General features: G+C 48.7%; 1 pseudogene; it reads left to right on the top strand.

Moving 5' to 3' along the window:
* The window catches only part of LOC140420406 (uncharacterized), a 31,933-nt pseudogene extending 21,696 nt beyond the window's left edge, over nt 1-10,237 (top strand).
* Nucleotides 10,238-13,812: the final 3,575 nt, after the last annotated feature.

Raw genomic sequence — 13,812 nt, forward strand, 5'->3', positions numbered from 1 at the left:
CGTGACCCAGAGCCGGGATCGAACCTGGGAACATCGTGAGGCAGCAGTGCTAACCACTGCGCCACTGTGCTGCCTGGCTGAGATAGATTCTTGATCAGTCAGGGAACCGAGGATTACGGGGAAAGGGCAGGAAAGTGAACGTGAGGAATGTTAGTTTCAGACATGATCCTATTGAAATGTGCAGCAGGCTGGAAGGGCCGAATGGCCTACTCCTATTCCTTATGGTCTTAGTGTGGTCTTATTCCCACCTATCCCTGATAAACTTTCACCCCTTGATTTTCAAGAATCTATCCAGGTCTGCCTTAAAAATATTCAAAGACTCCGTTTCCACTGCCCTTTGAGGAAGAAAGTTCCAAAGACTCCCAACCCTCAGAGAAAAAAGTTCTCCGCCTTAAATGGGGCAAGTTATTGGTTTTGTAGTGACCACAATTTCTAGATTCTCCCACAAGAAGAAACATCCTTTCCACATCCATCCTGTCAAGGCCCCTCAAGATCTTACACGGTTCAATCAAGTCACCTAAACTCCATCGTACACAAGCCCAGCCTGTCCAATCATTCCTCATAAGACCAGCCTCCAATGCCAGGTATGAGTCCAGTAAAACTTCTCTGATCTGCTTCCAACACATTTACATCATTCCTTAAATGAGAGCAATACTGTACACAGTGCTCCAGATGTGGTCTCACCAATGTCCTGTATAACTGAAACATAACCTTCCTACTTTTGTATTCAATTCCCCTCACAATAAACAATAACATTCTATTAGCTTTCCTAATTACTTGCTGTACCTGTATACTCACCTTTTGTGATTCATGCTCTTGGACACCCAGATCCCTCTGAATCTCAGAGCTCTGCAATCTCTCACCATTTAGATAATAAGATTTTTTATCCTTCTGGCCAATATGGACAAAACATTTTCTCTCGTTATTCTCCATTTGGCAGATCCTATTCCACTCATTTAACATCTACCTTTTTTTTAAAAAAAAAATATTTTATTGAAAATATTTGGTCCACCAACACCATACATTGTGCATCCTTGACACAATATTATAACAATACAAATAACAATGACCTATTTTATAAACAGAAAATGAATAAATAATAAATAACAAAAATGAAAACTAACCCTAATTGGCAACTGCCTTATCACAAGTAACACTCTCCAAAAATATAATTTAACAGTCCAATATATAATTATCTGTCGCAACGACCTATACATATTATACAGTATATATTAACAACCCTGAGAGTCCTTCTGGTTCCTCCTCTCCCCCCCCCCCCCCCAACCCCCGATCCTGGGCTGCTGCTGCTGCCTTTTTTCCATTCCATCTATCTTTCTGCGAGGTATTCGACGAACGGTTGCCACCGCCTGGTGAATCCTTGAGCCGACCCCCTTAGAACGAACTTAATCCGCTCTAGCTTTATAAACCCTGCCATGTCATTTATCCTGGTCTCCACCCCCGGGGGCTTGGCTTCTTTCCACATTAGCAATATCCTGCGCCGGGCTACTAGGGACACAAAGGCCAAAACATCGGCCTCTCTCGCCTCCTGCACTCCCGGCTCTTGTGCAACCCCAAATATAGCCAACCCCCAGCTTGGTTCGACCCAGACCCCCACTACTTTTGAAAGCACCTTTGTCACCCCCATCCAAAACCCCTGTAGTGCCGGGCATGACCAAAACATATGGGTATGATTCGCTGGGCTTCTCGAGCACCTCGCACACCTATCCTCCACCCCAAAAAATTTACTGAGCCGTGCTCCAGTCATATGCGCCCTGTGTAATACCTTAAACTGAATCAGGCTTAGCCTGGCACACAAGGACGACGAGTTTACCCTGCTTAGGGCATTTGCCCACAGCCCCTCCTCGATCTCCTCCCCCAGCTCTTCTTCCCATTTCCCTTTTAGTTCATCTACCATAGTCTCCCTTTCGTCCCTCATTTCCCTATATATATCTGACACCTTCCCATCCCCCACCCATGTCTTTGAGATCACTCTGTCCTGCACCTCTTGTGTCGGGAGCTGCGGGAATTCCCTCACCTGTTGCCTCGCAAAAGCCCTCAGTTGCATATACCTGAATGCATTCCCTTGGGGCAACCCATATTTCTCGGTCAGCGCTCCCAGACTCGCGAACTTCCCATCCACAAACAGATCTTTCAGTTGCGTTATTCCTGCTCTTTGCCACATTCCATATCCCCCATCCATTCCCCCCCGGGGCAAACCTATGGTTGTTTCTTATCGGGGACCCCCCCAAGGCTCCAGTCTTTCCCCTATGCCGTCTCCACTGTCCCCAAATCTTCAGTGTAGCCACCACCACCGGACTCGTGGTATAGTTCCTCGGTGAGAACGGCAATGGGGCTGTCACCATAGCCTGCAGGCTGGTCCCCCTACAGGACGCCCTCTCTAATCTCTTCCACGCCGCTCCCTCCTCCTCTCCCATCCACTTACTCACCATTGAAATATTAGCGGCCCAATAATGCTCACTTAGGCTCGGTAGTGCCAGCCCCCCCTATCCCTGCTACGTTGTAAGAATCCCTTCCTCACTCTCGGGGTCTTCCCGGCCCACACAAAACCCATGATGCTCTTTTCAATCCTTTTTTTAAAAAAAGCCTTCGTGATCACCACCGGGAGGCACTGAAACACAAAGAGGAATCTCGGGAGGACCACCATCTTAACCGCCTGCACCCTCCCTGCCAGTGACAGGGATACCATATCCCATCTCTTGAAATCCTCCTCCATTTGTTCCACCAACCGCGTTAAATTTAACCTATGCAATGTGCCCCAATTCTTGGCTATCTGGATCCCCAGGTAACGAAAGTCCCTTGTTACCTTCCTCAACAGTAGGTTCTCTATTTCTCTACTCTGCTCCCCTGGATGCACCACAAACAACTCACTTTTCCCCATGTTCAATTTATACCCTGAAAAATCCCCAAACTCCCCAAGTATCCGCATTATTTCTGGCATCCCCTCCGCCGGGTCTGCCACGTATAGTAGCAAATCGTCCGCATACAAAGATACCCGGTGTTCTTCTCCTCCTCTAAGTAGTCCCCTCCACTTCTTGGAACCCCTCAACGCTATCACCAGGGGCTCAATCGCCAGTGCAAACAATAATGGGGACAGAGGGCATCCCTGCCTTGTCCCTCTATGGAGCCGAAAATATGCAGATCCCCGTCCATTCGTGACCACGCTCGCCATCGGGGCCATATACAACAGCTGCACCCATCTAACATACCCCTCTCCAAAACCAAATCTCCTCAACACCTCCCACAAATAATCCCACTCCACTCTATCAAATGCTTTCTCGGCATCCATCGCCACTACTATCGCCGTTTCCCCCTCTGGTGGGGGCATCATCATTACCCCTAACAGCCTCCGTATATTCGTGTTCAGCTGTCTCCCCTTCAAACCCAGTTTGGTCCTCGTGGACCACCCCCGGGACACATTCCTCTATTCTCATTGCCGTTACCTTGGCCAGGATCTTGGCATCTACATTTAGGAGGGAAATAGGTCTATAGGACCCGCATTGTAGCGGGTCCTTTTCCTTCTTTAAGAGAATCGATATTGTTGCTTCAGACATAGTCGGGGGCAGTTGTCCCCTTTCCTTTGCCTCATTAAAGGTCCTCGTCAATACCGGGGCGAGCAAGTCCACATATTTTCTATAGAATTCGACTGGGAATCCATCCGACCTGGGGCCTTTCCCGCCTGCATGCTCCTAATTCCTTTCACCACTTCTTCTACCTCGATCTGTGCTCCCAGTCCCACCCTTTCCTGCTCTTCCACCTTGGGAAATTCCAGCCGATCCAAAAAGCCCATCATTCTCTCCCTCCCATCCGGGGGTTGAGCTTCATATAATTTTTTATAAAATGTCTTGAACACTCCATTCACTCTCTCCGCTCCCCGCTCCATCTCTCCTTCCTCATCCCTCACTCCCCCTATTTCCCTCGCTGCTCCCCTTTTCCTCAATTGGTGTGCCAGCAACCTACTCGCCTTCTCCCCATATTCGTACTGTACACCCTGTGCCTTCCTCCATTGTGCCTCTGCAGTGCCCGTAGTCAGCAAGTCAAATTCTACATGTAGCCTTTGCCTTCCCCTGTACAGTCCCTCCTCCGGTGCTTCCGCATATTGTCTGTCCACCCTCAAAAGTTCTTGCAGCAACCGCTCCCGTTCCTTACTCTCCTGCTTCCCTTTATGTGCCCTTATTGATATCAGCTCCCCTCTAACCACCGCCTTCAGCGCCTCCCAGACCACTCCCACCTGGACCTCCCCATTATCATTGAGTTCCAAGTACTTTTCAATGCACCCCCTCACCCTTAGACACACCCCCTCATCTGCCATTAGTCCCATGTCCATTCTCCAGGGTGGGTGCCCTCCTGTTTCCTCCCCTATCTCCAAGTCTACCCAGTGTGGAGCGTGATCCGAAATGGCTATAGCCGTATACTCCGTTCCCCTCACCTTCGGGATCAACGCCCTTCCCAGCACAAAAAAGTCTATTCGCGAGTAGACTTTATGGACATAGGAGAAAAACAAGAACTCCTTACTCCTAGGTCTGCTAAATCTCCACGGGTCTACACCTCCCATCTGCTCCATAAAATCTTTAAGTACCTTGGCTGCTGCCGGCCTCCTTCCAGTCCTGGACTTCGACCTATCCAGCCCTGGTTCCAACACCGTATTAAAATCTCCCCCCATTATCAGCTTTCCCATCTCTAGGTCCGGAATGCGTCCTAGCATCCGCCTCATAAAATTGGCATCATCCCAGTTCGGGGCATATACGTTTACCAAAACCACCGTCTCCCCCTGTAGTTTGCCACTCACCATCACGTATCTGCCCCCGTTATCCACCACTCTAGTCTTTGCCTCGAACATTACCCGCTTCCCCACTAATATAGCCACCCCCCTGTTTTTTGCATCTCGCCCCGAATGGAACACCTGCCCCACCCATCCTTTGCGTAGCCTAACCTGGTCTATCAGTTTCAGGTGCGTTTCCTGTAACATAACCACATCTGCCTTAAGTTTCTTAAGGTGTGCGAGTACCCGTGCCCTCTTTATCGGCCCGTTCAGCCCTCTCACGTTCCACGTGATCAGCCGGGTTGGGGGGCTTCCTACCCCCCCCCCTTGTCGATTAGCCATCCCCTTTTTCCAGCTCCTCACCCGGTTCCCACGCAGCTGTATCTCCCCCAGGCGGTGCCCCCCCGCCCGTCCCCTCCCATACCAGCTCCCCCTTCTCCCCAGCAGCAGCAACCCAGTAATTCCCCCCCCCCCCCGCTAGATCCCCCGCTAGCGTAATTACTCCCCCCATGTTGCTCCCAGAAGTCAGCAAACTCTGGCCGACCTCAGCTTCCCCCCCGTGACCTCGGCTCGCACCGTGCAACGCCCCCTCCTTCCTGCTTCTCTATTCCCGCCATGATTATCATAGCGCGGGAACCAAGCCCGCGCTTCTCCTTTGGCCCCGCCCCCAATGGCCAACGCCCCATCTCCTCCACCTCCCCTCCTCCCCCCATCACCACCTGTGGAAGAGAGAAATGTTACCACATCGCAGGATTAGTACATAAAACTCCTCTTTCCCCCCCTCTTCGCCCCCCACATTCGCCCCACCACTTTGTTCAAACGTTCTTTTTAATAACCCGCTCATTCCAGTTTTTCTTCCACAATAAAAGTCCACGCTTCATCCGCCGTCTCAAAGTAGTGGTGCCTCCCTCGATATGTCACCCACAGTCTTGCCGGTTGCAGCATTCCAAATTTTATCTTCTTTTTATGAAGCTCGCCTTGGCCCGTAGCCCTTCGATCGCCTGTAGTATCAGGGCCAACAGCTCTTTCTTCATTTCCTTTTTGAGCTCTTCCACACAGCATTTCAAGAACTCTTGTTGTTCAGGGCCCCATGTTAAACTGCCACCTTCCGACGCCATCTTGGTTTTTGCTTGCCTTCCTTGCCGCTGTTCTAAAGGATCCACTGCAATCCGGCCACTTTCTCCTCCTTTTTTCATCCGTATCCAGGGGGGATTCCCTTCTGGTTTACCGCACAGTGTTTTTAGCCGTCAAAATTGCCGTTGGGGCTCCTATCAAGAGCCCAAAAGTCCGTTTCACCGGGAGCTGCCGAAACGTGCGACTCAGCTGGTCATCGCCGCACCCGGAAGTCTCACATCTACCTTTTTAACCTCCTTATGTCCTTGTCACAATTTACTTTCCTGCTTATCTTTGTATCATTGGAATATAGGGGCAGGACTTGGCCATTCAGCCCGTCGAGCCTGCTCCACCATTCAATACGATCATGGCTGATCATCCACTTCAATGTCTTTTCCCCACATCCTTTGTGTTATTGGGATTTAGAAATCTGTCAGTCTCTGTCTTAAACACACTCAATGACTGAGCTTCCACAGCCCTCTGGGGTAGAGAATTCCAAAGATTCACAACTTGTAGATCAAACCATTGCCCCGTTCTATCCTCATTTTCCTGTCAGTTTATTTCCCTCAAAAGCCCATCCAATTTCCCTTTGGAAACATTCCAACATCTCTGCTTCTACCCGCATCGTAGGAAGTGGCTTCCAGGTATTTCCCACTTTCTTCAAATGCAAATGAGTCTCAGTGAGCACAGAAAGAGGCCATTCTGTCCATTGTTCCCATGCTAGCTCTTTGAATGAACTATCTAATTACTCCTATCGCCCAGTAAGTTCTTTTCCTCAAGAATCTGTCCAGTTCCCTTGTGAAAGTTACAGTTGAACTTCCTTCCTGCAGCTTTGTCAGGCAGTGAATCCCAACAACTCGTTCTGTTTTAAATTGAATAATTTCACAATACGCTGTGTTTGGATTTTTACAGGGGATTTGAAATGGCATCCCCCGTGTCTTCATATCTAACCCTGAGTGAGAGACGTGGCCTACCCACCCTTTCCTTAGCCTAGTCTGGTCCTCGATCTTCAAATGTGTTTCCTGTAAAAATGGCACATCCGCGTTTAAGCTCCTCAAGTGGGCGAACATGCACGACTGTTTGACCGGCCCATTCAGCCCTCTCACTCTCCATGTGATCAACTGGTCAGGGGGCGTGCCCCTCCCCCTCTCCACTGATCAGCCATAGCTTCTCTTGGGCCAGCCCCGGCCCACATCACGCAACTCTCCAGGCCCGCCCTCTGATGCCCACCGTCACCAACCCCCTCCTTATCGCACTTCAACAGCACCACCTCCGTCAACACCCTGAACAACACAATCTCAATACTCTGATCACCTGCTCACCCCCCACTGCGCTCCTGTGAACTAGCTCGCCCAGCTAGCCTGGCTGACCCGCCCACAGCGGCAAACTTCCTACCCCCCACTGATCCCCCCCTCCCCCCAGCACTTCCATGGTGCAATCAACAATAACAATAAGAAAATAAAAGATGCCCTCACCCCACCTGATCCTCCAGCCTCCCAGCAAAGAACCTCGCAAGAAAGACAAACGATCCCTGAGTGAAACGAGGTTCTTCCCTGACCGTCACCCCAAACAAAACAATACAATAAAAAAGCAACAATCACAATGGGACAGAGAGAATCAGCATCTCCTCACACCTCCTCCAAAGTTCAATGTCCTTCTCCTGCCAGTCCATTGTCTCTCTCAAACTCCATCGCCTCCGCCGGCGCTCCAAAATAATCCTCACGACCATTGTGGGTCACCCAGAGGTGGGCAGGGTACAGCATCCCGAACTTCACCCCCTACTTATAGAGGGCAGCCTTGACTCGGTTGAATCCCGCTCTCTTCTTGTCCACACACAGGTCCTGGTATACCCAGGGCTCATTACCCTCCCAGGTACATCTCGTCTGCCTGGCCCCCCTCAAGATCTTCTCCTTATCCAGGAATCGGTGTAACCTCGCCACCATAGCCCTCGGCAGCTCGTTCGCCTGTGGTTTCCTCATCAGCGCCCTGTGCGCCCGATCAACCACCGGGGCCAGTCAAAGGCCCCTTCCCCCATCAACGTCTCCAGCATTTTGGCGACACGAGCCTGCACCGCTCCCTCAATGCCCTCTGGCATCCCCACAATTCTTAAATTCTGTCTCCGGGAGCAGTTCTCCAGGTCCTCCACTTTCTCCTTAAGCCGCTTCTGGGTCTCTCGCATCATCCCGATCTCGGCCACCAACGAGGTAAGCTACACCTCGTGCTCCCCCACCTTCTGGATCGCCTGGCTCTGGATCTCAAGCCTCAGCTCCACACGATCGATCCCCGCTCTCAGCGGGTGTACCACCTTCTCCAGATCCTCCAGAGCCTCCACCCTCTGTTGGCTGAAAGTTTCATTCAGAAAGTCAACCAGCTGCTCAGTCGACCATTGAGCTGGTCGGGCTGACCCCTAGCTCTCCACCATCTTTCCCTGTGTCACACAAAGAGCTTCTTGCTCTTGCAGCTCCTTTCTTCTAAACCCACTTCTGGTCCACAAATCCATTCACCGATGGAGTAAAGTCTTCCTCCACCACTCTTAAACCATTTTCCTTCAAAACATCCGCCCAGCAACTGGGGAGAAGGACCAAAAATTCCACCTCGAGCAGGAGCTGCCAAATGTGCGACCACTCACTCCATGGCCGCTACTGGAAGTCCGATTATTTCCAGTCTTGTAATATTATTCGTCACTCAGTGCTATAGAACTTGTGTGTTGCTAAAAAGAGGGACCAGCAGTCGAGGCTTTTCATCCTCACTCATCCGGACAGATCCAAGAATAGCAAATTTCAAAGGGAACAATTTTTTTGAAAACAGGTCCTGATTGTTTGGCAAGTCAGAATTGATTGGGCAATTCTTTGCCATGTTGATTGCAACACAGAGCAATTGACTCCCAATATTTTTGTGTAACTAAAGGGGTGAAAAATGTCCAGCTACTTTTATTCCAGTAATACCAATGATTTATCAGGCCTCTACTTTCTTGGGCAGGAAGTGGTGAGCATGGATCTGTGAAGCTGGATGAATCAGCACCTTTAGGAGAATTTGGAGGGTGTATATTATGTTTTCAGAATAACTAGCTACGGAAACAGACAAAAGTCTGCCTTGGTGCACCACTAGGTGTGAGAAGAGAATTGGAATGGAATATTAGGTACTGCACAGTGACACTGGCCAGAGGGATGTGGATGGAAATTTACTTTTGGGAAATGAGAGAGGAAAGAATGTTCCATAGAAACTGAAATTGTCTGTTCTATGTTTCTAGCTTGTAATGACAGGAATGAATTTTGTGATCTCCTTTTACAGGATATTAGAAAGTTGAGGATTTACAGAAAGTAAATCTCAAACCAAACATCACATCAAGATCTGACAGAGTCACTCGATTCATCTGGACCGGAATATCATTGGCATTTGAAGGTGGAAGGAGAAATGTTTATCTGTTCTGACTGCTTCAAAAGATTTTAAACATCAGTGTGACTGGAAAAGCACCGAGACACACGCACCCGAGTGAGAGTGTTCCAGACTGTGGAAAGAACTTTAACCGGTTCCACAACCTGAAAAACATTGCACCATTCACAGCGGAGAGAGGCCTTATCTCTGTTCTAATTGAGGAAAAGATTTCAACTGACCAGTAAATCTGGAGGGAGACCAGGATACCCACATCATGGAGAGACCATGGAAATGTGGGAATTGTGGAAAAGGATTCAAAGTCCCGTCTGAGCTGGAGATTCATCGACGCAGTCACACTGGGGAGAGGCCGTTCACTTGCTCGGTGTGTGGGAAGGGATTCACTCAGTCATCAACATTACTGAAACACCAGCGAATTCACACTGGGGAGAAGCCATTCACCTGCTCTCAGTGTGAGAAGGGATTCACTCAGTCATCCCACCTGCGGACACACCAACGAGTTCACACTGGGGAGAGGCCGTTCATTTGTTCACTGTGTGGGAAGGGATTCTCACTCTCATCTCACCTTTTGACACACCAGCGGGTTCACACCGGGGAGAGGCCATTCACCTGCTCCGAGTGTGGGAAGGGATTCTCTCAGTCTTCCACCCTCCTGACACACCAGCGAGTTCACACCGGGGAAAGGCCTTTCATCTGCTCCGGTGTGGGAATGGATTCACTCTCTCATCCCACCTGCTGATACACCAGCGGGTTCACACAGGGGAGGCTCTGTTCACCTGCCCTGACTGTGGGAAGGAATTCACCCGATCGTCCAACCTGCTGACCCACCAGCGAGTTCACACCAGGGAGAGGCCGTTCACCTGCCCTGACTGTGGGAAGAAATTTATTCAGTCATCCCACCTTCTGACGCACCGGCGAATTCACTCCGGGGAATTTTAACAGGGATGTCTCTGTAGGGTGGACGCTTGACTGAATCCCTTCCCACACTGAGCACAGGTGAATGGCTTCTCCCTAGTATGAACTCGCTGGTGTGTCTGCAATTTGGATAACTGAGTAAATCTCTTCCCACATTGAGAGCAGGTGAACGGCCTCTCCCCAGTGTGAACTCGCTGGTGGAGCAGCAGGGTGGATGACTGGCTGAATCCTTTGCCACACTGCAAACAGGTGAATGGCCTCTCCCCAGTGTGAATCCGCTGGTGTATCAGCAGGGTGGATGACTTTTTAAACTTCTTTGCACAGCGAGAGCAGCTGAACCATCTCTTCTCCTCAGTGTAAATGTGCTGGTGGAACATCTGATCCACAGAGTTCTTAAAGCCACCACCACTGTCAGAGCATTAAGTGTTTCTCACGGTTATGACTGTCCTGGTGTTTCAGCAGGTTGTATGACTGACTGAATCCCTTCCCACACACTGAGCAGGTGAACGGTCTTTCTCCAGTGTGAACCCGTTGGTGTCTCAGCAGGGCGAATAACCTAGTGAATGTCTTTTCACAGTCAGAGCAGGAGAATGCCCTCTCCCTGGTGTGAACTCGCTGGTGGGTCTGCAGGTTGGTAACTGACTGAATCCTTTGCCACACTCAGAGCAGGGGAACGGCCTCTCCCCGGCGTGACTGCGTCGATGAATTTCCAATTGCGATGGGCCTTTGAATCCCTTCCCACAGTCCTCGCATTTCCACGGTTTCTCCATGGTGCAGGTTTCCACGTGTTTCTCCAGGGTCAACGATTTATTCACGCCTTGTCCACACACACGACACGTGTAACTGGTTGAAGCTCTTTTCACAGTTAATGGTCTGGAACACTCTCACTCGGGGGTCTGTGAGTCTCAGACCCTTCCCAGTCACACTGATGATTATAATATTTTTAACCAGGCAGGACAAACAAACAACTTATCCTGAAGATTCCAAGGCCAATAATATTTCCGTCTCAATGAATCAAAAGATTCTGTCAGATCTTCCTGTGACGTTGCATTTGAGATTTGTCTCTGAATCCTCCCCTTCTAGTATCCTGTAAAATAAGTTGACAACAATTCAGCATTGTCTGTATAGGATAGAAATTTAGAATACACAATTCTAGTTTCTATGGAACATTCTTTCCTCATTCGTTCCCCAAAAGTAAATCTCTGTCTCACACACTCTTCTTCCATACACACTTTGTTTTATCTAACACACAGCCTCCCAAATCTCCAAAAGGTGGCAGGACATTCTGGTGGACAGGCCAATTCGCACCACTTCCGGTACAAGAAACAGAGTCCTGATAATCATATATAGAACTGGAATAAAATTAGTTGGATATTTTGCACCTTTAATCAATACTCAAAAGACTGATGATCAAACTGTTTTATTCACAATAGCAAAGCATCACCCAATCAATTCTGATTTGTCAACCAATCAGGACCTACTTTGAAATGAATGAAAATCGCTTATTGTTACAGGTAGCCTTCAATGAAGTTACTGTGAAAAGCCCGTAGTCGCAACATTCTGGCGCCTGTTCGACGAGGCTGTTACGGGAATTGAACCGTGCTGCTGGCCTGCCCAGTCTGCTTTCAAAGCCAGCGATTTAGCCCAGTGTGCTAATGTTCCCTTTGAAATTTGGTATTCTTGCATCTGTCCTGATGAGTGAAGATGAAAAGTTTCAACAGAAGTCCCTTTTTTTTTAGCAATGCTTAGTTCAGTAGTACCAAGTAATGAATAATATCACAAGACTGGAAATAATAATCATTGCATCTTACAGAGAACTGTAAATAATATATTGAGTCAGTAATATGTAACAACACTGAACATGAATCTGTTCAGTGTTAATTTACTGTCCCCTTAAATGTCAGCCATCTCCTGGGGAAACCAGCCCTTTCATTGAACATTAGGAAAGAGACCATCCTTTTAGCCAGACAAATAAATGTGTGAAGCTGAGGGAGCAAAGGGTGTCAATGTCTTTAATGGAGAGAGAGACCTGGGCCAAGCTTTCCGGAGTCTGCACCCTCCCTGGATTCACTTCCTTTCCCTTCAGTTGCTGCAAGTGACCAATGTCACCCAGAATGAGAAAATAAATGGGGAAGGTTGAGACATTAATTTTCTGCTGTTGCCCAGAGGAGGAAGCTTCAGTCTAAAATTCTTGTCCAACTTCCGCTTTCTGACCTCACAGTGGAGTCCTGCCTGAATCAACCAACGGGAATCACGCTGCTCCGCAATGACGTCTCCAGATTCCAGTGCGCATGCCCGGTACGGACACGGGAGCCCCACCCCCATCCATTGCTCCCCTTCCCCCCACACCACCGAAATGCAAGGTTTCCCAGCAACGGGTTGATGACTCCGGCCAGAGCGAGAAGCCGCTCGGTGATCTCCCCGCGGCCCGGGACTGCGCATGCCTAAAGGAGAGGGACAGGTGCGCACGTTCGGGAGGGAGCCGCCTCCTGACCTTTCTGCTGAGATGTTGGCCAATGGGAAGAATTGGAGCGCCGGAAGGATTCTTGTCCTCCAGCCAATCAGAGCACGAGCTTTGTGTGAGTGAAGATTGTCTTCACTAAAATTGTCTGACTAAAAGGATAATATAATAATACAATAATAATCACTTATTGCCACAAGTAGGCTTCAATGAAGTTACCGTGAAAAGCCCCAGGTCACCACATTCCAGCGCCTGTTTGGGGTGGCCAGTACTGGAATTGAACCCGTGCTACTGGCATTGTTCTCCATTGCAAGCCAGCTGTTTAGCCCACTGTGCTAATCCAGACACTGGTCTCTTTCCTAATTTTCCCAATTGAAGGGCTGGTTTCCCCAGAAGATGGCTGACATTTAAGGGGACAGAAAAGTAATATCAGACAGAGATATATCTAATGTTATATGGCACAGATTAGATATATTAGTGATGGTTCTGTAATAAAATACATTTATTATTTCCAGTTGTGTAATATTGTACTGTCGCAACATTATATATTTCCAGTCGTCTCTTCCATTAGAGGGTTGTTTGTCTCTTGAATTCTCTTCTGCAGGGACCAATGGAGGCTTTGGGGGAGGGGGGAGGGGGGGGGTCATTGAATATATGCACAGATGAGCTGGATAGATTAAAAAACATTTTTATTGGTTTTTAACAATGAACACAAAGTTACAGAAACATTGGTGGAAAATGGGTGCAGAGAACAAGGGATATTCCCAGCATAAATACACGGAACACATTGCAGAATTAATTTGGGACAGGATATTTGAGGGACCAGAGCCTCTCGATGAAATGCCGGATCAATTTAACAACCAGTTAACAGGTTAACATAGTGAGTGGGGAAAGAGGGTAAGATTATATAAAAACAGAAGGATAACAATGCAGGTTGCATATCCTTTAATATTGTGAAACAAACTAACAACATTGTCCAATTAAAATGAAGCATAAAAAGCTCATGGAAAGCCCAGGACGAGCAGGTCAGATAAAATGGAGCCTGTGTATTTGAGATGGGGCTTCCATACTCTGTGGAATACATCAGACTTAGAACGGAGTACAGACATTAAAAATTCCATTGGTATGCTTTCGATAATCAGCCTATGCC

This window comes from Scyliorhinus torazame, chromosome 5 (genome assembly GCF_047496885.1).
Source record: "Scyliorhinus torazame isolate Kashiwa2021f chromosome 5, sScyTor2.1, whole genome shotgun sequence".
In the NCBI taxonomy this organism is placed as follows: Eukaryota; Metazoa; Chordata; class Chondrichthyes; order Carcharhiniformes; family Scyliorhinidae; genus Scyliorhinus; species Scyliorhinus torazame.